This window comes from Phascolarctos cinereus, unplaced genomic scaffold (assembly GCF_003287225.1).
Source record: "Phascolarctos cinereus isolate Bilbo 61053 unplaced genomic scaffold, phaCin_HiC Scaffold_726;HRSCAF=1367, whole genome shotgun sequence".
Taxonomy (NCBI): domain Eukaryota; kingdom Metazoa; phylum Chordata; class Mammalia; order Diprotodontia; family Phascolarctidae; genus Phascolarctos; species Phascolarctos cinereus.
The window spans coordinates 172,638,595-172,661,040 of record NW_027556098.1 but is presented as its reverse complement, the minus strand read 5'-3'; the positions used below and the strand labels follow the sequence as shown (position 1 = coordinate 172,661,040).

Genomic DNA, 22,446 nt, shown 5'->3' with positions numbered 1-22,446 from the left:
ATCCCTCACCCATAGAATGCTTATGCATTCCAAAAAGGGAATGCTCTGACATGTCATAACAAAGGCTGTTATCTAGTGTCGAGCACCACATGCTTATGTGATAATATTCTGGAATCTCCTGAGTTTTATTTAGATAGTGCTATTTGGCAATAATGTTTCATCCATATTTTTGAGTTTTTTATACAAAATGTATACATGTCTAGATCAAATATTTATAACTTTGTGCTTATACTTTCAAGGATAAAGGGAAATGAAAACAAATATAATTAGCATCATCCAGAATTATGTAAAATATTAATTTTATTAACAGAAAAAAGTACAGATAGTCACATATGTAAGATAATAATTATGCCACATAATTGACATTGTATCACCCCATAACTTTTAAAATGTTTACTTTTCCATGACTATGAAATTATAATCATTATTCATTTGTTCATTCTTTAAACAAATCTTTTTTGAACATCTTCAACGTACATGTAACCTATTATGCAACATACAAAGATGAGTAAAGCACTATCTCTGTCCTCAAGAAACTAATTTAGTTCAAAAGCATTTACTATTCATGATGCTGGAGGTAGAAAGACAAAACAATACAATTTCTGCTTGCAAGAATCATGAACTGGAGATGGGTAAACATAACAGAGAGCTTGACTTTGATTCCTGGGAAAATTCTAGAACATGTCATCCAAGAGATGCTTGAAGAGGCAGCATGGCTTCATTGAAAATCTCCTCCATTATTAAAAAAAAAATCTTCCCTCACAACTTACCATCCTCTCAAGATGTTATCCTATATCTCCTTTCACAGCCAAATTATTTTAAAGAAAAAAGGAAAAAAGTAAAACCTTTCTATATTAGATTTAGAGCTGGAAAAAAAATCTTTGTTGTTGTTCAGTCATGTCCAAATCTTTGTGACATCATGGACCATAGTACACCAGGTCCTTATATCTTCCATTATCTCTTGAAATTTGTTCAAGTTCATGTTCATTGTTTCCATGACATTATCTATCCATCTCATCCTCTGCCGGTCACTTTTCCTTTTGCCTTCAATTTTTTCCCAGTGTCAGAATCTTTTCCAATGAGTCCCATCTTCTCATTATGTGGCCAAAGTAAACCTTGGAGGCCATCTAATGCAACTCCCTTACTTTACATATAAGAAAAGTGAGGGTCCAAGAAGCTAAGTGACTTGTCTATGGTCACACAGCTAGGAAGTATCAGAGGCCAGATCTGAAATAAGTCTTCCTGACTCCAAAGTGATACTCTATCCAATCTTATACTTCTCAAACAATTGGGCTTCCAGCCTCATCACTCAGCTGAAACTGCTCCCTGTGAGATAATATCTCTTGATAAATCCAGTGACCTTTACTCATTTTATCCTCATTTTCCTTGAATTCTATGCTGTATTTGACACTATTGACTATTCCCTCCTCTTTCCCCTTGGGGTTTTCATGATGTTGGGGTTTCCTCCTAGGTGTCTGCCTTTTCCTCAGTTTCCTTTGCTGCATCATCATCCATATACTATACTTCATATGTATGTGTTTGTGTATATGTGTCTGTGTCTGTGTCTCTGTGTGTTCCCAAAGGGATCTGTTCCTTTCCATTCTCTCAGTGATCTCATCACCTGCCATGTTTTCAGTTATCAGCTGTATGTGGATAACTCCTAGATCTATAGAATTGGCCATGGTCTTTCTTCCTAGCTTCTAGAGGCCTACATCACCAAGCTACCTATTGGATACTTCCAAATGGACATCCTATAGAAATCTCAAGCTCACTATGTCCAAAATGAAACTCAATACTTCCCACCTCTTCTTCCTAAGCTCCTCACTTCAGTCAAAGTCACCATCATACCTCAATTACCTAGGTTCAAAGTCTCCCAGTCATATTCTACTCCTTATTCTCCCTCATGATCCCAGATTCAATCAAGTGCCAAGTCTTGTTGATTTTCCTTTTGTAACAACCCTTTAAAAAATTCTCCTACTCTCCATTCACAGAGCAACCATCCTAGTACAGGCTCTGACCTCATCTTGCCTATATCACTTGGAAAATCTCTTCATCAGTTTCCTTTCCTTCTCTCTAATCCACCTTCCATACAGCTGCCAAATTGATGTTACTAAAAACACACATCTGACCACTTTCCTCTCTGGATCAAGAAGCTTTAATGTGTCCTGTTGCCTCTCAGATAAAATATAAGCCCTGTTTGCCATTTGAAGTCCTTTCCAACATGGCTCTAGCCTCCCTTTCCAGCTTTATTGCACAGGATTCTTTTTCACATATTTTATACTTTAGCCAAGCTTGCCTGCTTTGTTATTCTCCACACATGGCATCTCATCTCCTATCTCTATGTCAGTTGTCCCCCCAATCTTGGAATGTACCCCCTCTTAAAAATGCTAGCTTCATAGCATCATAAAATAATAGATTTAGAGCACAGGGACCTCAGAGGCTAACTAGTCAAGCACCCTTATTTTATAGATGATGCCCCTGAGCTCAAGTGACACAGGCAAATGTCACCTCCTACATGAGATCTATCCTATCTCTCCAGTTGCTGGTGCTTCCCCACTTAAAATTATATTTACTTTGATTACATTTTTTATTTACTTCTTACTGTTTATGTGTTTTTCTTAATAGAATGTCACTTTCTGCAGGCAGGCATGTTTTGGTTTTTGCCTTTGTATCCCCAGCACCTGGTTCATAGTAGGGACTTAACAAATGCTTTTTGAATGAACGAATGAATTCTCTGCATAAAATTCAACCAGAAGAGAGGTTCCCTATAGACAGTGAGGGTCTTCAGATGCACCTTTTTGTGTGTGTGGATAACATGGTGGTTGCATCAAGTTCCAGCTCTATATCTTTTGCAAAAATGATGCCATCTGAACCTTGATTCGAGTAATTGATAAAAATTCCAGTTCTGCTGCTTACTACCGTGACCTTGGGGAGGTCATATAAAATATTAGGACCTTAATTCCCTTACCTGTAAAATGAAAGAGTTGAATTAGATGGCCTTTGATTTCCCTTCCAATTCTAGATTGATGGCAATGATAACTAGATGGCCTTTAGGATCTGTTCCAGCTTAAGATCTATGCTCTTTTCGTCCTATTACAGCACAAACAAAAGCACTCTCTACTGTCCTCTTTCCAACTTGACATTGGACAATTAATCACTACTCTTTGGACTCAGTCATCCAACCAGTTTTGAGTCTAGACGAGATAAACATAGTGCCATATAGACTACATCTTTCCATCTTTTCTACAAGAAGAACAAGAGACACTTTATCAAATGTATTCTCTGTGTTAATCTCTAAAGAAATGCCTTAGGCAGCAAGTGATACAGTGCATAGCCTTGGAGTTAGAAAGACCTGAACTTGAATTTTACCTTAGACATTTACTAGCTATGTGACCCTGAGTAAGTCACTTAACCTCACTGTGCCTGGGTATTTTTTTTCTTTATTTTTATCAGTAAAATGCATATTATAATAGTACCTACTTCACAGGATTGTTGTGAGGATCAAATGGATAGCACATGATGCAAAGTCTTTTGTAAACTTTAAAGTGCTAAATAAATGCTAGCTATTATATTATTTCCCTGATCCACTGGTTATTTAGCAATGGTCTTCCTAAAATGTGGACTAGACTATTATAACAGCCAGCTAATGGGTGTCCTAACTTCTGGTCTCTTCCTTTTCCAATGTTTGCTTCTGTATAAGAAATGAAATTGTTTGAAAATTAGTTTGTTTGAAATTAGTCTGTTCCCAGGGGTGTGCTGGTAAATGTTTAACAACCAACTCTTTAAAAAATGCACACGGCACACTTTCAAGTTTAATCTACATTACTAACATTTTCCTCATCACATTCTTAAGTCTAGGCCATCAGAATAGTAAATTAAGCCCTGATTTATAGCATTCACTGATTTCCAAGTTGTAAATTTAACAATTGGCTCTCATAAGCCAGTTCAAGCTAGCTGTAGAACATCCCTGACTGTTCTTGTTGAAGCCCACAGTAGCCCTTCGTTACCACTGCTTCTTTTTCTGGGTATTTATTAATGATTTCTTTAATAATATGATTGAGAATTTTGCCAGGAGCAAGTGGAAGATTAATATAGAAGGGACATCAAGCACACAGCTGATAAAATGGCATATCATTCAGCCTTCTTTTATTTTGTTTAAAAAATATCACTTTATCATTAAGATTATAACCTTGAATAAATTATATTTCAATACTTCATGTATTCATTATTTCACTCTCTCCCAGAAGAGATTGTAACCCATCATGCCTTCTTATTCTGTGTGATAGTTTTCCACAGCTTTCCATAAAGACCCCACTGATCAGGAATTCTGAACTGTTTTATGCCCTTGACTCCCTCGGCAGTTTAATGAAATCTATAGACTCCTTCTCAGGAAAAAATAATAGTGAAAATAAAAATACAAGTTCATGGTCTCTCTGAAAACTATCCATGGAGCCCCAGCTTTAGAGTCCCTGCCAAAACAAATATACCCAGCGTGATGGAGACACTCCTCTGCTTTTAAAAAAATACTTTTGCATATTCATGAATTTGATGAACTCTACAGTCTCTTCCAATTCTAAATCTATGATACTATGACTTTTTTTTGAAGAGGACATTTCTTTAAGGCATTTTCCCAATAATAACATGTTGTCTTTCATATACAAAGAGTTATGGTGCACCTACAATGCAAAATATATTTTATTGTCTTTTTCAGTGGTGGTGATAGGTTTATAGTAATCCATCTATACTCATTCAGACATTCCCTTTGTGATACATTTAGGAGACAGGTAGCTGGAATTTGAAAGTAGTGTCCAAGTTGTGCAAGCCAACTGGGCCTTACAGATGAATCTTTCAATCCTGTCTTCATTAGCAAATAACAGCTTCAATTAGACAAATCATCCCATTGTGTTGTTTAATAAGCACTGACCCTATCTATATCTTCCTTTATGAAATCTCAGTACTTTTTAGTTATCAGAAAATGCAAGTACAAAAAAAGATTGGTTCAATATCTAAGAAGGAAGACATCAAGTTATATAGACAGTAATATATGTAAATAGGAAAAAAATTAACCTTATTTGTTTCTTTTATTCTGGATAGTGATGAGAAACTTTAACTGTAATATATTATACACTGTAGATATCTACCATATCATGCGTACTTGTATGTTTAATCTTATGGGGAGGTGTATAATATCTCCAGTCCAATTAACAACATATACATATGTCCTTCAAAGTACAAAAAAATCAAAAATTGAACATTTATTAAGCACCTACTATGTGAAAAGCACCAAGTTGGTTGTTTGAGGGGATTTAAGTCCTTCAAAACCTACTTAACTGGGGCAGCTAGGTGGCACAGTGGATAGAGCACAGGCCCTCGATTCAGGAGGACCTGAGTTCAAATCCAGCCTCAGACACATAACACTTACCAGTTGTGTGACCCTGGGCAAGTCACTTAACCCCATTGCCTAACCAAATAAAAACAAACAAACAAAACCTACTTAACCTACCTTTCCAACCTTATTACAAATTATCCCTCTCCATGAACACTGTGGTCTAGAGACTGGTTAAACTGGATTTCTTGCTGTTTTTCTTCATTGCCTGCCTTTGAACTGTCTATCCTCTATGACTGAAACTCATACCCTCCTCACCATCATCTGCTGGTCATCCCAGATGCCAATACCTCCCCCACCAACTTTTTATTGTTGTTCAGTTGTTTCAGTTGTGCTCAGCTCTTCATGACCCCATTTGGGGTTTTCTTGGCAAAGATACTGGAGTGGTTTGCCATTTCCTTTTCCAGCTCATTTTACAAATGAGGAAACTGAGGCAAACTAAGTGACTTGCCCAGGGTCACAGAGCTAGTAAGTGTCTAAGTCCAAATTTGAACTCAGGGCTTCCTCACTCCAGGCACGGTTCTCTATCTACTATACCACCTACCTGCTTGTATCTATTTTGTATAAACCTATATAAGTACATGCCTCCTCTGCTAGATTATAAGGTCCTCAAGAGCAGAGACTGTTTTTGCCTGTGTATCTTCAGTATATTGTATAATACCTGGGATATACTTCGCTGTTGTTCCGTTGTTTTTCAGTCATGTTCAACTCTTTGTGATCCCATTTGGGATTTTCTTGGCAAAAATACTGGAGTGGTTTGCCATTTCCTTCTCCAGCTCATTTCACAGATGAGTACACTGAGGCAAACAGGATTAAGTGACTTGCCAGGGTCACATAGATACTAAGTGTTTGAGGCCAGATTTGCACTCACAAAAATAAGACTTCCTAACTCCAGGCCTAGCACTCTATCCATTGCGCCATTTAGCTGTCCCTGGGGCATAGTAGGAACTTTAAAAATGCATGTTGACTAATTGGTAAATTAGTACAAAGATGAAAAACTATAATCCTGTATTTGAGGGACTTAGAAACTACTTCTACAACTGAATGTCTCCACTCTGAACTAGCTACCTTTGTACCTACACTGTAACTAGACATGTTACACCTAACTTACTCCAGTTCCAAGTGATCAAGTGAAGTCCAATATCCTTTAGAATCCACCTCTCTCTATGCTTCTTATACCTGGGGTAAAATGTTCCTGCTGATAGTGTACTAGGAGAGGGGACAGAAAGGGCTTTTCTATGGTGACTTCATCAGGTAGGTGCTCAACAAATATTCAGTAATAACTTGTGGAATTCACCTCCCCTTCCCTTCCTTATAAAACGAAGCCCCAGTTAGGTTTAGCGTGCACATTGCAAAATTTCTTCCTGCATAACAGGCAAAACATTACGCATTTATGATTGTTTGATTTTTCATTCTCTTTGTGTGAAAGTTATGAACATTTAAATCTTATTATATAGTTGTGAAAGTGAGTTAAAATGTATTGTTAAGTATGAGTCTTAAAGTTCTTGAAAGAAAACAATTATGTAAAAGAAAATTAATTATGCTTATATATAGTTTCATTTAAAATATAATATCTAAGAAAATTATAATTATTATTTATTCTATTTTTGTTACTATTGCTCAGGTAAGGTTCAGACTAGTTGGCATCTTAAATCCTTTCCTACTCTTTGATTTGGGGATTCTGGGAGGTGGCATGGGGGAAAAAGTTCTGGATTTGGAATCAAGACAAGTTAGGATCCTGCCTCAGAAATCCTAGCCAAGTCATGTAACTGCTTAATGCCTTGGATTTCTCATCTGTAAAATGAATGAGTTAGACTTATGGCTTCTGAAGTCTTTTCCAGCTGTAAATTTATAATGCTATGATTCTATAATCCTCATTTAAGGAAAAGCAATATACAATTTCTGTTGAAGGCAATAACTAAGAAAAATGTTATTACAACACTTGAAACTTGGTGTCTCAGAGATATACATTGTGAGAAATTAAATGCCTTTCTTTCATGGAGATAATTATGAGAAAGAAATGTGAGGTCCTTTTATACTACAAGAAGAAAATAAATGCAAATTAATATTGAGGGGAAATGTTAGATCTGTTTAAAGCGTTTTAAATCTCATAGCCTTAAAGGTTAAGTACTTTGTCATATTAAGTTAGTCTGATTCATGCTCTGAACAATTCAGATACCACTGATTGCTGAAGAAACCCAGTTTTTTGGTAATGAAGAAGGAAGGGGAGGGAGAGGAGGAGAGGAGAACAAGGAAGAAGAGGATGAGTAAGAAGAGAAGAAGAAACAGAGGGAGAAAAAGAGAAGGAAAGGGAGAGGAAAGAAAGGAGGAAGGGGAGAGGAGGGGAATAAAGATGTAAAGAGGAGGGAGGAGACAGTGAAAGGACAAGGAGAAGGAAGAGAAGCAGAAATTATCTCCTTAGGGAAGTAAAAAAATTAACCATAAAATCAGAACTTCTCTACAAATAAAAAAATCAGTCCCCCCCCACAACACATACAAACACACACACATACACGTGCATGTGCATGCACACACACATACACACACACACACACACACACAACTACCCTCATGGCATATATTATGTTGAAATTCATGGTGTTTGAGATAAATAATTTTTTCTTATGCTTCATCAAATACTAAAAGGTATTGCTGTGTTTCTGCTCTCTCAAACATAGCTATTTTTCAGGGGGGAATACTATAATCAATAGAGAAACAGAATTATCTTTATATCATCAAATTTCCTTTCAGTACTAATATAGAGAATAGAATAAATAGGTATAGACTTATGGATGTAATGTCATACAAACAAGAAGAAATAAAGTAAGAGAATATATGCAGCCTGTGTCTGAACAAGTAAATTTACATATTATTTGAAAGGAATCATAATTGCTTACAAAATGGCATAGTGCCTTAATCCATACAGCTCCAAGGACAGTATTTTTCACTTTCCATTCTGAAAGAAAAACTGTGTTTTCCTTGCCAATACCAAATGAACACTCCTTAACTTTCCTATTACTGTTAAAGTTCCAACATCTTCCCAGTCACCCAGGTTCACGATCTAGGTATTATCCTAGACTCCTTACTCTCAGAACCCATATCCAATCAGTTGTCAGTGATGTTGTTTCAACCCTTCTAACACCTCTCATACATACCTCCTTCTGTCCTCTGACACTGCCACAACCTTGGCGACGCCTTTATTAGCTCATGGCTGGGCTCTTGTAATAACCTGCTGGTTGGTCTCTTTGGCTCAAGTCTCTCCCCATTCCAATCTATCCTCCACTCAGCTGTCAAATTGATCTTCCTAAAATGTACATCTGCTATGTCACCTCCTACTGGCTCCCTACTGCCCTCTAAGTTAAAAAAAAAATCCTTTATGATTTCAAAGCCCTTTATAACCTGGCCCCTTCATATCTTTCCGGTTTTCTTATACCTTCTTACCCTCCTCCACGTATGCTGCAATCCAGTGACACTGTCCTCCTTGCTATGGTTGTCTTTGCACAAAACATACATCTCTAGACTGGCCATTTTGATTGGCTATCCCCCCTACGTGTAATTCTCTCCCTCATCTTTTTTTTTTCCTCTTTCCCTCATCTTGGCCTGGCTTCCTTCAAATCTCAACTAAAGTCTTACCTTCTACAAAAAGCCTTTCCCCAAATCCCCTTAATTTTAGTGCTTTCCAATTGAGACTATCTTCAATATACCCTACATATTTGTTTGTATGGTTTTTCTGATTAGACTGTGAGCTCCATAAGAGTAGGATTGTCTTTAGCTATTCTCTATATTCCCAATATTCAGCACCATGCCTAGCACAGAGTAGGTGCTTAAGAAATGCTTGTTGACTTGACTTGACATTGGATGCACCAATTTATGCTTGCACTGTGCTGCTTGGAACACACAAGATCATCAGGAGATGAGCACGACACTGTCACTATATATTCTCCTTATATAGTCATTCATCCTCCACTAAAATCCTACTCTCATGCCCCATGGCAACACAGAAGGACTCTGCCCTCCTCAAACCAAGGACAGGATGGCCAGCTCTAGAAATTCCCATCAACTAGAAAAACTTTGAATTTGGAAACTAAATATGTGATTGTCCTCTGAAATCCAGTCTGGCAAAGTCTGGTAGAAACTCCCTGATGTGTTCATGAGCTCGTGTGGCCAAAACATTCATCACTTCAGTGGAAGGAATACCTCACCCAATATTAAAAGTCCTTTGAAATACTCAATAGTTGTTGTTGTTGTTCAATTGTTTCAATCACGTCTGATTCTTCATGACCCCATTTGGGGTTTTCTCAGCAAAGATACTGGAGTGGTTTGCCATGTCCTTCTCCAGCTCATTTTACAGGTGAGGAAGTAGAGTCCATTGATAATAAGAATCTGAAACTGAAAGGAATCTGAGAAATCATCCAGTCCCACTCACTCTATGGATGAGTAAATTATCTCTGAGAGATGCCAGTGTCACCAATAAGTTAGAGAACCAGAATTCATAAGTTGAGGTTGACTCAAAGTCTAGTACCCTGCTGCCTCCCTTCTTTCAGTAAATCAAAGATCAGTACTGAGAACTTCAAACTCGCATCAAACCGCCATTAGGCATTCACTAAGCCCCTACTACATGCCAGCCATTGTGTGACTAGCTGGGGATATATAATGGCAAAAATGAAACAGGAGCTTACATTCCATGGGAAGGTGGAGAAATAAGGGGAATGTCCACATACAAGTACACACAAAATAGATACAAAGTAAATATGCAGCAGGGCAGCTAGGTGAAGCCACAGTGCATAGAGCATCAGGCCTGGAGGCAGGCCCATTTATCTTCCTGAGTTCAAATCTGGCCTCAGACATTTACTAGCTGTATGTCCCGGGGCAAGTTACTTAGCCCTGTTTGTCTCAGTCTCCTCCTCTGTAAAATGAGCTAAAGAAGGAAATGGTGCACCACTCCAATATCTTTGCTGAGAAAACTCCAAATGGGCTCCCAAAGAGTCAGACGTGACTGAAAATCAACTAAACAGCAACAACAAATATGCATCAATTTCAGCAGGATGGGACACTATCAATTGGCAGGATTAGGAAAGGCCTCATGTAGGAAGTGGCAGTCGAGCTGAGATTGAAGGATAGGAACTCTATGAGGAGGAGGTGAAAAGGGAGTTCATAGGGGACATAGGAGGTAGAAAATCACATGAGGAAGGAGAGCAAATAGGCCAGTCTGGCTGCATTGGACAGGGTAGTAAGAAGAGGCCTAATAAGTCTAGCTAGGCCAAAGCCAGAGTGTGAAGGGCTTTCCATGCCAAACAGAGGAATTCATACTTGATCCTAGAGGTAATCAGAAGCCTTTGAAGTTTCTTGAGCAGGGTAATGACATGGTTATCACTTTGGCAGCTGAATGGGGTATAGGGAAAAGGAAGAGCCTGGAGGCAGGGCCACAATTAGGAGGCTACTGTAATAATTCCAGGAAGAGGTGATATGAATGTGAACTAGGGTGGTAGCCTCATCATTTAATACAAAGACAACAAAAATAGAAGAAATGTAATGTTGAGTTCAAGTATATTTTTATGCTTACTATTTAAAATATATCTAGCATTATTTCAGCTATTCCCCTAATGATCTATCCTCTTTGTAGATGACACTGCAGAGACTACATTGAGCCTCAGAACATTGCAGAGCTCCCTAAATGAGATCTACAGTCATTCCAAAGAGCGATTTCCACACAAAAACAAAACAAAACAGAAGAGGACGAACAAGTGGATGAAAAAAATACCTATTTTCCAGGCTACAATATACAGGATAGACAGACCAGAATTGATCCTTTAAATCCTCTATCTACCTACCTGCCTGTATATATCTATTTTTCTACCAATCATCTCTGTTTACCTATGTCCATGTATAAGTATACATATACATAAACATACGTGTGTGTGTGTATATATATATATATATATATATATATATATATATATGCATAAGTTGCTGTTGCTCAGTCATTTCAGTCATGTCTGATTCTTCATGACTCCATTTGGGATTTTCTTGGCAAAGATGATGGAGTGGTTTGCCATTTCCTTCTCCAGCTCATCTTACAGATGAAGAACTGAGACAAACAGGGCTAAGTAAATTGCCCAGGGTAACATAGCTAGTAACTTTGAACACACATATGAATCTTCTTGACTCCAGGACCAGCACTCTATCCACTGTGCCACCTAGTTGGCCCATATATACATACACAAAATGTCTGTTCTCATTACAGACAGCACAGATGGACAATCAGCAAGGCCTGGAATTGAACTGGGCCAGGAGGTGTTCAGGCTGGATTGCTGTTGGGAAAACGATTAATGCTTTTAATGACCCCAAGCTTCTCCCTGAAACAAAGGCCCATCTTTTTACAAGGTTCTTCCCATGATGCTGTATTAGCTATGAGTCATGGAATACCACAGTCTCCAAAGAATTAAAACTGAGGTTCACCCAAAGGGCAATGGAGAAGCTCATGTTGGGTGTGAGTAGGATACAACACATTCCCAATGAAGAATTGTGCAGGAGAAGTGGCATGAAGGAGGTCATCAAAGAGAAGTATGACACAAAAGAAGGTGGACCAGCCATGGGATAAGAATAACCAATAACTAAGAGACAGCCTATGCACTCCATTGTTATCCAGACCATTCAAAAGCACCTGGCGTGTTAGGTGTAGCCCTAGGAAAGATTCATGGGAGACACAGACAAGAGAAGAGCTGGATAAGAAGGCAGAGATGGGTTATGATCTGCATCACTAAAGGGAACACTCACATTAAAGAAATCACAGGGCTACTGATTTATCAGAGTTAAGTATTATTCAATGTTTCACAGGGATATATTTCTCTTTCACAAAAATGTGCAAACATTCAGTAAAATAATTCACAAGAGGGGAGAAGAAAAGGATTTAAATCATTTTTATTCCCCTTAGAATATAGTCATACCCAGACCACAATCATGGCTAGTAATGCGGTATAAAAAGAAAGGACAGTGACCTTGGTACCAGAAGACTTGGATTCAAATTCTGTTTCAGAGTCTTAGTAGCTGTATGACACACTGAACATCATTTGAATCGTCTGAGCCTTGGTTCCCTCATCTGTAAAATGGGGATGATGAACATTTGTTGAAGTTATGTGATCTATTTTCCTCATTAACTAGGCCCATGATCAGAACAGATTCAGAGTTTTCAAGGTGGTAATAGATTAGCCAGAGCTGATTTTCCCCTGGGATATTCCATGTTGCTCTCCTCTTCCCCTGTATCATAGATTTGCTTATTTGAGCATTTGATGAACCTACCCACTACTATTGATGTCATTAGTCCTCTAGTCAAACTGGTCTTCTCCAAAACTTTTTTTTTTATTGATGGAAGTCATGTTGGCAATCTGCCAATTCCCCTTAACAGCATTTTAAAAAATGATGACTTAAACACATTGGCCAAGAGTTTTCACAATTTCAGCTATGAATTTCTTCAAAATACTTCATACCAAAAGCAGTTGCTGTTTGGTTCCAATCATTCAACTACATCTTGTTTATGAATTAAGTCTAGAATATCCCATGCATTTAACTTTTTTTTCCCAAAAAAATCCAATAGTTCCTGCAGTGGGAATGTCTATAACAGCTTCCTCCATAAAGACTGCCTTTGCCATCTCCTTTTCATCTCTAAGTGTACCTTTTTTGCATTGTAATAATCAAGTTCTCTTTGATGTATTCGAGAAATCTTTTATTATTGGCTTTGGAGTCCCTTACAAGGTACTTCTCCAATTCTATTTTAGCCTCCTTAATTTATAGTTTGCACCTGATCTGCCCTTTATGGGTTCACTGTTTTTCTTCACTTGGACAGTCTTTCAAAAATTTTTTTGAACACTGCTTCTTTCTTTCCTTTTTCAGTTCACAGACAATTAAGACTTTTTGAGTTGGAAGGGACCTTAGAGCTCACATATTTGAGTGGGAAATGCAACCAGATGGGTGGAGGAGATAGGGAGCAGAGATGCTGGAAGCCACCAATTATACCAGAGGTGTATTTAAGGAGTATCAGAATCTTGATGATGCTAGAATTAGAAACATCTTGAGGAAAACTAGCCCCCTGGTGTGGTGAGAAGGAATGTGGACAGAGGACTAATGTTTCCACGGAGTATGTTAGTCTATATTTGAGACAGAATGAAAGAGTATCCAAGATCTTGGAGCCCTGATGGTTGTGGGAGAAAGTGAGAACAGAATGAGTTCTAAGCAATGTGTGTGAAGGGAATTACGACATGTGAAGGCTGTGATCAGCAGCACCAGGGAGTGCGTGAGAATTTAATGTGACAATGAAGCTATTTAGAAGGAGACTGAGTTATATTCTTTATCCTAGACTCATAGGGGTGGGGAACCTGCGGCCTCAAGGCCACATGGGATGGGGCCTTCTAGGTCCTTGGGTGCGGCCTTTTGACTGAGTCCAAGTTTTACAGAACAAATTCTTTTATTAAGGGGATTTGTTCTGTGAAGTTTGGATTCAAAGGGCCATACCTGAGGACCTAAAAGGCCCCACTCGGCCTCGAGGCTACAGGTTCTCCACCCCCGTGACCTAGAGCTTCCTTATTACATTAGTAACTGTATTAGAAGTCGTGATGAATAGTATGGCTTAAGAGTAAATTTCTGGTGGTTTCTACAAGAGAAGAAAGCATTCCTGAGATACAAGGTCACAAAGAGGACATAGAATATAGGTCAATGAGTAACGATAGCATGCCTGCAAATGAGAGATACCTAATAATCTAGTTCAGCCTCCTAGTAGAGGCATGAATCTTCTCTCCAACATTCCCCACAACTGTTACTGGAGCACCATCAATGCCTGGAATTTACTATCTTCCAAGATAACCATTCAGTTTTCAAGAACATCTATTTGTTAGGATGATTTTCCTTATATTGAATAGAAACCTCTTCTACTTCTAACTTCCACCCACTGATCCTAGGCTGTCTACTAGGAGTACTCAAAAGTCTAATCCCTCCTTTCACCTAACAAGTCTGAAAATATCGAAGATAGCCATCTTCCTCACTCCTCCACCATTTTCCCTTGTAGAAGCTAAACATCCAGTACTGTTTAAGGATCATCATTTAATATGGTTTCAAGTGTCAGCACCGTCCTGGAAGAAGATGCCTTAGCTTGGTAATATACCTCACAAATATAGCTCTGAGCACTGAACTCCACACTCTGAAAGTGACCCTACCAATGGAGAGGAAAGTAAGACCATGACCTCCCTTGCTCCGAATTCTGTACTTGTACTTCTGTTATGAGTATTTTGTTTCTGTTTTTCATCATCATAGACTGCCGTTGCCTTATATCTGGCTACATTTCTTCAGTTAAACATAGGGTTGATATTTTCACATGAGGATTTGGGTATGAGGTTTCTTTGTTTTCTGCTGTCTAGTCTTTTTGTTAAAGATAGACATCTGGGGGCAGCTAGGTGGCACACTGGATAGAGCGCCAGCCCTGAAGACAGGAGGACTTGAGTTCAAATCCTGCCTCAGACCAAACACTTGATACTTACTAGCTGTGCGACCCTGGGCAAGTCACTTAATCCCAATTGCCTTAAAAAAAATAAAGATAGGCTTCTGACAAGGTGATATCATATAAACTCTGGCTTTCTTGTAAGTTCTTTTTAAAATCATTCCCATCTTTTCCTTAACATTCTTTCATGTAGTTCCTTCTGCTAGAGAATACTTCATGGAGTTCTTTGGTTCTCTCACAAATCAGAATTCTCTACTTAGTTGGACAGTGATTTTTTCTTACATTCTTTAACAGTTGCTTCTTTTACCATTGTTTATGTCACCGATACTCAAAACAAAATGATCCTTTTCCTTGAACTTGCAAAAGCTAATAGAGGAAGTAATCATCCTGATGAGGTATTATGCCAATCTGGAGCATCTTGGCAGAAGCACTAAATTTTGAAGTCAGAGAACCCACATTCATGTCCTTTAATCTACTACTACCTGTATAATATTGTGCAAATTATTTGATCTTTACAGACCTTAGCTTTTCCCTTGGTATAGTATTGAACTATTCAGTTGTTGTTCAGTCATGTCCAAATCTCCATGACCCCATTTAGGGTTTTCTTGGCAAAGATGCTAGAGTGCTTTGTCATCTCCTTCTCCACCTCATTTTACAGATGGGGAAACTGAGGCAAACAGGGCTAAGTGACTTGCCCAGGGTCACACAGCTAGTAAGTGCCTGAGGCCAGGTTTGAACTCGAGATTAGTCTTCCTGATTCCAAGTCCAGTGCTTTATCTACTGTGCCACCTAGCTGTTACAAGGTTGAGCTACATGGTATCTAAGGTCCCTTCTAGCTCTAACCTTGGGAATTCCCTATGGACTATTAAAGTTTCCTGTTATTATCATTCTTACTACTCTTAGCCTTCGTTTGTACATCACTTCAAGTCTGACAAAGTTCTCCTATGTATTATCTAATTTGAAGCTCACAATAACACTAGGCAGCTAGGTGATACAGTGGATGGAATGATGGGCTGCCTGGAGTCAGAAGATCCAGATTCAAATCTAACCTCAGACATTTACTAGCTGTGTGACCCAGAGCAAGTTACAACTTATGCTTGCCTCAGTTTACTCATCTGTAAAATGGAGATAATAATAGCACCTACCTCCCGGGTTGTTGTGAGGATCAAATGAGATAATAATTTAAAAGCACAGTGCCTACCTAGCACATAGGAAGCACTATATGAGTGAATGTTAGCTATTATTATTATCATCATTACAGGTTTACAGATAAGGAAACCAAGCTCAGAGAGGCCCAGGGTTGCACTGCTAGTAAGTATCTAAGGTGTATTCACACTATATATGACACATGCTCAGTCCCATGCAACCAAAGCCAATTCTGTCCACATGTGTATATGTATCTATACATGCACACATAACTATATATACCTATATAATATATCTATAGACGTGTGTGATATCCACACTTACACATCCAGTAAAAGGTAATTTTTCAAGAGTAGATTTGCAAGTGATGTGTGTCTTTTTACATTTAGCAAAGATATCCACAAACCACATTTGTGAGCTGTGTTATACAAATATAATTTTCCCTGAACACATCTGATTAATTTGTTCTCTTACCTTTTTCTATGAATTACTGAAGGTTTTATGGCTTTTGATAAGTTCGGTATTCTGTTCACAGAATGTTTCAATATTTATTTGTTAATTTGTTGTCCTTATTGAGCAGGTGGGGCCAATGTATTTATGAGCTAAGAATTAGCCCATAAAAATGAATTGAGGAATGAGGAAAATATCATTAGTTGGACTCTTACCAAAATTCAAGCCTCTCTGCCTTGAATTATCTCCCTCAACTTTTTGCTAAAGTTCCAATATTGACCTATCAATCTTTAGTCTTCAAGAGCGCCTTATTAACATGGCTTATAAGCCCAGGTCACTCTTTAAAACGTTCCAAGCTGCTGCCTCAATGTAAATTAGCTGATAACTAAGAGCTGTCTCTTACTCTGGGCTGGAGAGAGAGAATAAGAAGGAGGAGACTTTTCAAAAGAGGAGAGGAGGAGGAGAGTGCCAAAGATGCACTCACCTACTAGGTAATTTTGTCCACAGTTGGCCCTTATGGTGTATAAAGCAACAGATTTAAAACCTTCACTATTTGGAGAAAAATAGATTCACAAATTGCCTCCAATGGAAAGTATGTCTATCTTCTTGCCATGGAAGATTCTAGTGTTTTAAAATAAAGAAAACAACTAATACTAGCATAACCATCAGCATAGCATGCACATAGCTATACTAAGCCAGTGTTCACATAGGTTTCTGAATTACTATGACTGACTTGAAGTTGTGAGAAACCTCTGTTTTAACAGTGAAAGCTCTTAAGTCCTGTTGTAACCAAGTGCCTTTTGACTGTGTGGAAATGAAAATTGAAAAGGGATAGGCATTTTACATTTAAATGGGTTTAACATAAATGTGCATTAAGTCATTTCATGGACGATTGCACAAATATCTTTAGCAAACTTAACACACGTGTGCACAGATACAGTAACCATTAATGTCTGCAGTATTTGAGAAATGAAGTGCAGATCCAATTGGGAAAAAAAAACACCTCTAGGTCCCCGCTGAAGAAAATGTAATAGGGCTCTCAGGGACTCACTCTAATAATATAACAGCATCTGCAATGGCTGGCCAGACCACAACAGAACAGAGTATATGTCACTGAGAGCCAATTTAACAAGAAAAAAAGAGTTTCCCCAGAGTACCTAAGCTCCCCCAACCTCCCACAAAGAAAATTGAATTTTGGAGGTCACACCTTGGCCAGGTTACCAGAGCGAGAAAGCTTAACATTCTTTATGTCATTTGCCCTGGCAGGTTAATGCTATTCTAGCCATCGTCTCTACGGAACGTCTGCCACTGAAACCATAACACTTTTGAACTATCCAGGAAATGCCTATGATTCTGAGAAGACAGATGCACGGGACCAAGCTATATACAATAGTGTCTGCTCTGGGGAGCCCGATCCACTTAGAAGACTTTAAAGGGAAGAAGCCATTGTTCGGGACTCTGATTATGTGCAAAGGACTCCGATTATGCTTCGGGGGACAATCAGCAACCACGTTTTGCAAGTTTCTAACCCACAATAGAAGACAGAGCCAGGCGGGCAAGCAGGTAGTCAGAGTTAAGCCACGGTTGGTTTAAACTAGACCCAAACATGAACTGGTAAAAGAGAGAGAGAAAAGAAGTGTCCATGTCAAACCAAGACTAACTATCAGGTGGTGTTTTTTTTTTTTAATTAAATGGGATCCTGGCTCACAGCTACAAGCCTCCTGTTGAGGCGTGGTCATTGTACGACGGTCCTGGGGATGAAGGGCATCCAAGGTTTGTTTTGGGGCTTTTTCCCCATTCTCCAGCGAAAGCAAGAGGCTTTGGTGTGCACTGCTTCTTGACATTGCCACACTAGGACACCTCTGCAGCAACATGTGGACGGATTCAGAGACTGTCTCGAGGAAAACTCTCTAGCTGGAGTTCCGAGTGGGCACACACTCAATATGGGAAAGCTCTAAATTGCCGTGGAGGGAAAAATCTCTCCGGCCTTGAGCCTTGAACTTGGCGGCTCCTGACACACTCAACCTCCTCCCCACAAATACATTCTACCTCCTCCACAAATACATTCTATCATTCTCTCTGTCTGTCTCTGTCTCACTCTCTCTCTTAAACACACACACACACACACACACACACACACACACACACACACACACACACACTCCTTTCTACTTGCCCTGGCAGCGCGGTCTCTACTGGGCGTTGCGTCCCAGCCCTGGATAGAAGAGGTGAGACCCCCCACTTCCACTACACCCCCCCCACACACACAGCCCCGCTTGTCTCTCAGAGGTATCTCAGTAAATAGGGCAGCTTGGAATGACCGAAGGGATCCGAACACTCCCTTTACTTAGTCGAGGTCCCAGATTAACCCGGACAATTTGAACGGACCCTTTCTGCTTTTGCGCTCCCTAGGGAAAGACGCCTTTACTCACCAGAGCCACGCATCGGTTCCAGCCTCCAGCAACCCGCTGCCCCATCCCACGAATGCACACTGCGGTTCCCCCAGAGTGTGCAATGCGGAGCCCAGCCAGCGCGCGGCCGGAGGCCGGGAGGGGAAAGGAGGGGAGGGGGAGTGAAGAGGAGGGGAGCGGAGCTCGTGGAGGGGGGTGCGCGGGAGGAGAGGGTGGGGGGCTGCAAGGGGCACGCGCTGTCACTCCCACTTCGCCCCCTACTTCCAGCGATGGAACCTTCAGCTGGCCAGCTTTCCAGCCTCTCTGTTGCTCGGGGCCAATCACCAAGCGGCTGGAGAAGCCGAGCCCACCACCGGGCTTTCTTATTGGCCCGGGCCAACAAAACCCAACTCCTGAATAGTCAGCTGGAGAAATCAAAGTAAACTCGAGCTTCTGGACTGCCAGCTCCAAGTGCCTTTGGGTCCCGGGGCAGTCCGGGGAAGGGTTTCAAGGTGAGTTAAATGGCTTTGAACTGTTCTCTTGGCCTGTGCTGTAGCATCCAGGGTCAGACCGCAGAGCCTGTCCTGCCGAAAGAGAAGGGATCATGGGACCTTCCCTGAGAGTCAGTTCCCAGTGATCTTTTATTTATAGCACTGTTTTCTCAGGTTGCATTACTCCTTCCTGTGTGGAGACTATCCTTACTCACTACCTCGACCAAGTGCCTTTGGGAATCCTTGGGAAACAGCAGAGCATCAGGAAAACCACGCAGCGTCAGGGAAACCACTCGTTTCAGAAACAGGGACTTGACGAAATCCCAAATTCACTTAAGTTGATATAGCTAAAATTCACTGAACACAGCAGAGTGCGTGCAGAGGAAGCAGTTCCAGTTGCAGACACGGCGGGCACGGTCAAGACCGGTTTATTTTTACAATTATCACATAGAAGCGATGGGATGCGGTGTGTTTGTTGGGGAGGGGGTGATACCAGACAGGAGAGCTGGCGGAAAGCATCCATAGATTGGGAAACTAGCAGCTGCGGGCAATGGCAATAATTATTCTTGTGTTGGCTTTCTCCCTGCCGCCTCTATGGAAGCCACACACAATCCTCCTCCAAATAAAATTGGCACAGTCTTCTTGCGCTGGACTGCTTTTCACCTCAATGTTGGAAATCATTTTTTCCTCCCTCCAACTTGCCAGTGTGGAGCCCAGACCCATTATAGTTTAGCCGTATCTGAACAGACCTCCAGGAGGGGCTGATGACCTTCTTGGAGTGAACCAGACCCCTTATCCTGCCCCGCCCAAAGAATGAGCCCTAGTGAAGCTAATAGAAAGTTTTAAGGAAGGGCTGAAGTAAATCACCCGAAGGAACTGACTTGGGAAAGGTGAAAGCTGGAGGAAGGCCAGCGCAGAGGAGGCAGACCTACGGTTGGCTGGGTTGAGTGGTAGTCAGAGAACTCAGCAGGTCCCCTATCATTCAATCGTTTAAACTGTTTACAGAGTTTATGGAGGGAAACATTCTCTCTTTAACTAGACATGGAATCATAGAATATCAAAACTGCAAGGGCCTTGGAGTCCAACCTCCTGGTTTTACAAAAGGAGAAACTGAGGTTCAGGAAGGTGGAAGGTATTTTGCCCAAGATACACAGCTAATAAGCTGCAGGGCTGAGTCTTTTTAAAAGTCCAGGGCTCATGTTTCTTTTTGGCCCTCTGGTTGTCCCTAAATATTCCAATTATTTCTCTTCTCTTCCCTGGAATTTATGGAAAAAGTTAGATTCAGCATTCATAAGAATGAAAATTAAAGGGCTGCCAAATAGAAAGCATAATTCTTTGATTCAATAAATATGCTGAGGGGAAAAAAACTACTAATAACCTGCAAGAGAGGGGGAAAGAATATTCTACGATACTGTCTATCAAAATAGAAGCTCACTGAAATTAGGGGCTTGGTAATCTAGTATGTCCAATGTCTTACACAGGATCAAGATGAAAGTAAGCAAGAATTATTACCTGGGAGCATGGTACTAATGAAACCAAAGTCAAGGATACCCTTCCTCTTAATGCTCAATTTGTTTCCTACAAATGAAAATTTTTGTGGTATTCTCAGGCCACACAAAAAACCATATGGCCTACCTGTCCCACAAATTGTGCATAGTTCTTTGGTCACAAGAGAGATGAAGTGGAAGCATTTGAAGGGTTCTAGAAAACTCATCATTATCTTTGGAAAACAACTAAATTACTTCTACTGAAAATTATTTAGTATATTGTAATTGTATTTTTAAAAGCATTCTGTTGTGAAAAGTTCTAGTAAGTTGAACATTGGTTTTCAGGACTCACACAGCACCTTGGGGCATGTATTTAAAGACTGCTATTGTATGAAGCCTATAATACTTTTGTTCTTTTCATGTTAAATAGAAAACAGGTATGTTAGGCATTGTGCCAAGACAGATATCAGGGGAAATTCTTAGATAGAGTCACAAAATACTGGAGTTCCATTTGCTATTTAAAAGGTCTAGAAAATAAGGAATTATTGTAAGTGACTTACAGGGTTTCTGCTATATGTTTCTTCCTTCCAGAGGCAACTTATAGGGCAAAAGAAATAAAGGAAAGGTCAAAAAAATATTTATGGAATAATAATATCTATATGTTATATGCATGGAGTTATATGTATATAAACATATACACATCCATGTATGTATATATTATTCCCCTATGATTTAAAAAAAAAACCCCTAATACATCTACTTCCATGCATGGGAAGAAAGAATATATGAACCATAGGAATTATAGCTCCTAGAGTTCAGAATTTTTTATTCTTACCTTTGTTCTTTGTGCTTCATTCTTCTACTTGCCAACATCTTGACATTAGTGTTGTTGCCGCTTTGACTCTTTACATTTCTTTTCTTCCTGACTCCATTTGTGAATTACTTCTTCTATCTTGTCTGTGAACTCTTTCTAACTCTCATAAATTGGGACATAGATATTGTTCATGTTCTTTCACCTTTCCCCAAGCAAGGACCTGTGCACATATAAAATAAACATAAATGCACATATACATAGATAAATGATCTTGGGGGAAGGGACTACACGTATGTGTTTGTGTATGTTTGTGTATGCACGTATACAGGCAGAGTATAAGCAATAAAGAGAATAGGAAACTTTAACACAAGGAAGTAAACATGACTTCACTGATACCACTGAGATATCACATGTTAGGAATCACAGCTAGGATATGGCAAGAGAAGGGAGATACTTTGTTCAAAATGAAGAAATCTAGTAGAGGAGGCTATGGAGAAGAATTATGTGGTTAGTTGGCATATTTCATATTTCTTTAATATCTCAATGGATTATGATCTCGTAGATACAAATTCGATAAACCAAAACTCATCCATGCCTTCCTTCTCATCCTATGAAACTCCTATACATGTACACTTATGGTGGTGGTGGGGTGGGGTGGGGTGGTCCACTCAAGGTTCTAAAGACTTTCCTCTGGGTCTTTCAACATTACATAGGTACCAGGGCAGTTTGGGAGTCATTCATCAGTTACCCTGTGTTCTCACTAAGTGATTGGCCCACCATCTTTTCTGATCATAC

At 39.7% G+C, this 22,446-nt stretch overlaps 1 protein-coding gene across 1 annotated transcript in view; it reads right to left on the bottom strand.

Annotated features, from left to right (window-relative positions):
• LYPD6 (LY6/PLAUR domain containing 6) overlaps positions 1-19,426 on the bottom strand; it is a 154,562-nt gene extending 135,136 nt beyond the window's left edge. Inside the window, exon 1 of the mRNA XM_020984665.2 lies at positions 18,902-19,426. The gene's annotated coding sequence lies outside the window, so the exon portion shown is untranslated. The remainder of the gene's footprint in view (positions 1-18,901) is intronic.
• Between the last annotated feature and the right edge of the window lie 3,020 nt (positions 19,427-22,446).